The sequence below is a fragment of the Penaeus chinensis genome, chromosome 31, assembly GCF_019202785.1.
Source record: "Penaeus chinensis breed Huanghai No. 1 chromosome 31, ASM1920278v2, whole genome shotgun sequence".
NCBI classification, from domain to species: Eukaryota; Metazoa; Arthropoda; class Malacostraca; order Decapoda; family Penaeidae; genus Penaeus; species Penaeus chinensis.
In genome coordinates this window covers 6,246,950-6,251,949 of record NC_061849.1, presented here as the reverse complement: position 1 = coordinate 6,251,949, position 5,000 = coordinate 6,246,950, and positions in this window count along the sequence as shown.

The window sequence follows — 5,000 nt, the reverse complement described above, 5'->3', positions numbered from 1 at the left end:
TTAGAAACCTTCGAGTAAGGGGACATGGGGAAAATGTGAAATGAATAGATGACGTGGAGTCGACAAAAGAAAGCGTTCACAGTCGCCAGATATTTCAATTATCGAATAGCGGAGTCTTCCACTTCTCTTTTAAAAGGACAGCGCTCATCCTCGCGGAAAGATATTCGATTCTTTTTTTTTTTTTATAAGATCGGAATTCTAAGCCCGTGGATCTCCTCGATTCCTTCATTCAGCCGCACTTGGACTTGGATCATAATGAAGGCATAATTGAGTTTCGAAATCTGCAGCGCATTACATGATACATATTGACGTTCTCCCTGTTTCATATGCAAAACAAACCGCAAATTTTCGGGTTTCATTTTAACCCACGCGTCTTTTGCAAATGAACTGAATTATATCATATTTGATTCTGTTGTTAGTGAGAAGTTTACATCATAAGTAACGGAATTATTAGAGTCAAGTGATTTGTATTACTAATGTCAATGATTTTTTTTTTTTTTTTTTTTTTTTTTTTTTTATTCTACGATATTGAGTTTCAGTCAATGGTGCAGTGTGATATATTGTATCGTCACTGATACTAGATATAGATAATATTAACGATTGCACTGGTGTGCTGTCAGTATAGTTATTTGTAATGATTGTTTCATTCACTGTTCAGAGAAAGGAAAACAAACAAATAAATTGAATTTTTTTTTCTAACATTTCTTGAAAACAGATATTTTCGTCTGCAAAAGTAACAGATAAAGTATGTGTTTATATCACTTTTTCTTAACTCCTCTCCCGTTTCTCCTATGGTTCTCACTTTCACACATGTAAATACACATGTAAATTCTGTTTTGGTTCGCTTCGGCGGACCAAAACAGAATTTCCCGGGGAAGATTATGCAAGACACCTGCTGTGTATTTGCTTTCTCGTCGATGCTATCATTACACTGCAAAAAGATCTATTGGATATCCTGAGACACTACATCTGAATTTCGCACACACACATATACATACATGCATATATATATATATATATATATATATATATATATATATATATATACATATATATAAATATCATATACACACACATACACACACACACACACACACACACACACACACACACACACACACACACACACACATATATATATATATATATATATATATATATATATATATATAACTGTCGCGATGGTCCAGCGGTTAGAATACTGGACTGGACTCGTGGTCCCGAGTTCAATTCCCCGTCGCGGCGGTCGTAAAAATGCCTACGCTCTGGCTGCTGGCTCGAGCCCGAGACATATCGCTTTGAGAAGTCAAACGCAGGTGTCAAAGGGGTAGTCACCGCCGTGGCACAAGCATTAGCGCGCCAAACCGCGGTTGATTAGGAAGGGCATCCAATCAGGCAAGGGTGGCACTGCCAAATAACCTCTCAATAGTGAAATGAGAGAGGCCTATGTCCTGCAGTGGAGTGAATGTGTGTATTCTTGTGTGTTCATTATCATTATCATTATCATTATAATCATCATCATCATTATTACCAATATCATTATTACTATTACTTTTATTTAGTTGTTCATCTTCATTATTAATTTTTTATTATTATTATTATCATTGTTATTATGATTATTATATTTTTCATCATTATGATTATCATTATTATTAAAATTGATATTATCATCATCATCATCATCATCATCATCATCAGCAGCAGCAGCAGCAGCATTATCTATTATAACAATTATTACTATTATCATTATCATCATTATTATCATTTTTATTATTATCATTATTATTACTAGAGATGGTAGCGACATCATTATGATAATAAGTTTTATTTTCATTATTGTTATTATTAACATTATTATTATCATGATCATCATCTTCATTAACGTTATTATCATTATCATCATCATAATCATCATTAATATTCCTATAATGTTTATTGATATCTTTATTGTTATTATATTTGCCATTGCTATTATAATCATTACTACCATTATTAAATGCATAATAGATTTATTGACTACCCTCCTGTAGATATGCATAAATCTATTCTCCACATTCGTTATTTTCTTCGTTTTCTCCATTTTATAGTTTCTCTTTAGACAGACCACTCGCCTATATTTCCTTAACATATATCTCTAATCCTTACCACCCTCAGCTACTCAGACCCTGACTTTTACGTTCATACATGAAGATATGTCCCCTTATATCTTGAGACTTGAAATTACATAACACCAGTGAAAATATCTCTCTACAGTTTTTGAACTTGGTCATTTCTGCCTCGATACTTCCTTCCCGCTTTCGCTCGTGTGTAGTCTGCTTTCAGGTTCAAACTTTGATTCCCTTTGTCTTTGGCCCCATCGGTGCTACGTCTCCAGCAGGACCGCCTCTTTTACGTGTCTCCCCTCGCTGTTACTTCACCCAGAAGTTCTCGTTAAAGATGCCATGCGGTACAATATCTCCCCTGGCATTCGGTAGATTCGAGACATATGCAGTCCACCAGGGATTTCATAAAGAGGCGAGAAAATAGTGTTGTGTTCTCTCTTGCCTGGTCTGTCTCTCCCTATCGCTTTTTCTCTATGCCTCCCACTCTCTATCTTTCTCTGACTCACTTTCTCTCTCTCTCTCTCTCTCTCTCTCTCTCTCTCTCTCTCTCTCTCTCTCTCTCTCTCTCTCTCTCTCTCTCTCTCTCTCTATTCTCTCTCTCTCTCTCTCAATCTATCTGTGTATATTTCTATCTACCTGTCTATGTGTGTGTGTGTATCTACCTATCTGTCTGTCTGCCTACCTGCCTGCCTGTCTATCTGTCTGTCTGTTTGTCTATCTGTCTGTCTGTCTGTCTGTCTGTATGTCTGTCTGTCTCTCCCTCTCTCGCCTTTACACACATATTCTAGTCCTGAGCGTATGATGATCTATGACCTTTAACCCATTCATCGTGAAAACCTCAGCCGCTGACCTATCCTACGGTATCTTCAGCTATGATATGTAAGTTCCATTCACATCCGGGCGTTTCACAATATTCGCTTCTTTGAGGATCGATCGGGCACAGACAGACTGAAAGCCTTTGAGCTTTTGTTATCTCCTCTGACTTTTAATACTCCTAAGGGTACCTCGTAAAGGATACTAACTTTATGATGGTTATGTGACGGTGTTTTCTTTATCACAAGTATCGTTCATTTCTATTGTTCATGAAATTTCACCTGCATTCTTCTATATTTCTCAAGTTACCTTTATCTTTTTAGTCCCTAATCTTCGTTCCTTCGCGGTTCTGGGATTTTACATTTTATAGTTATTACATTCTGAATAATTTTGTTTGTTTTTCAATTCAGTCTCATGCTTTACTTGGTCATTACTCAGTCCAAGTGTGCACTATATACTTTTCTCAATTTGATCATATCACTTATTCAGTTCCTTTTTTTTTACACTCTAATACGTATTTTCCTGTTTTATCATAATTAACAAGAGAACAAAGAGAGGGGGTGTGGTATTCCCCAGAATTTTCAGAAAAAAAAAATCATAATGCTCAACGTGTAAGTTCCTGTGTGCTCCCAAGAGCATCGCCGTCCCTGATATTTCCGTTTCTACGAAAGGTCATTTTCCATTAAAAAAATATATATAGAATAATGTTAATAAAAGGCACAAACAAATCAATGAAATATAGAATAATAATGGTGTTAACCCCCCTCTCTCTCTCTCTTTTTCCTTCTTTCTCTCCCCTCCCCCTCTCTCTCTTTCTCTCCCCCCCTCTCATTTTCTCTCCCCTCTCTCTCCCTTCCCTCCCCTCTCTCTCTTTCACTTTCTTTCCCCTCCCCCTCCACCTCCCCTTCCCCCTCCCCCTCCCCCTCCCCCTCCCCCTCCCCTTCCCCCTTCCCCCTCCCCCCTCTCTCTCTAAGGAGAGTTTCCCGTTTCGTAGCGTCACCGGAATACGCATGAGATGCCCTTTCCTTCCTCAGGCTTCAGATCTCCGCCACCTGCTTTGTAGAACAGCCAATGGGACTCAGTAATTTCGCTTCGTTACCGTGTTTGCATGAGTGCCTAATGAGGGAAGTTATTCATAGGTGCGTTTAAATGGTGGTTTTGCATATCTAAAAGGGGAAGACAGATTTATGAAAAAAAGAGTCAAAGAAGCTTAAGGGGAAAAAATCACGCGGAACGAGGCAGAGGGAGAGAATAGGCGAGGGGAGAACTGGGATGAGGGAGAACGTCAAAAAATAGAGATGCAGAAATAGAGACGCAGAAGGTAAGGAGAGAGGGGAATGTGCGCCATTCGTGAAAATTACAAAAAATATTTCGGCCAGAGTTTCACATTCACCCGTCGGTTCTTACGTTAATTAAGCGGATTAGGCGGTCCGTATATCGCATTAGTAGATTAGAGTAGCGGTAAGTTAACGTCACGACCCACTACACGCGCGGAGGAAGCGGTATCTGGCTTGCTAAGAGAGACAATGGGCTTACGCTGTTGCACATATACATACATACATACACACGGACGCACGAATATATCCACGCACAGTCTCACACTCACACTATCGTTCACACACACTCACACACATATACTTATACTCACACTCACACTCACATTCACACACATACACATGCATACATCCCTAACACACCCTAACACTCAAACACAAACACAAACACACACACACAGACACACACACACACACACACACACACACACACACACACACACACACACACACACATTCACACACATACACATGCATACATCCCTAACACCCATTTAAGAAGACTTAACACTTCTTAAAGTATTAAAAACCTGCTTGCTTTACGGAAACAAAGATGTTTTTTTTTTGTGGATAATGCTAATGATGATATTTCATGTTACAAAGGTATAAATGCAGATCTCTTGAAATAAAGGGAATTTAAGTTACGCAAAGACTTTGAAAAAAAAAGTGCAAAGGACATTCATCGGCTGAAACGTATTGACTTTCCAGAAAAGTGTTTATTTCTGGACGGTTTCCAGGCATTTAAAGTCAA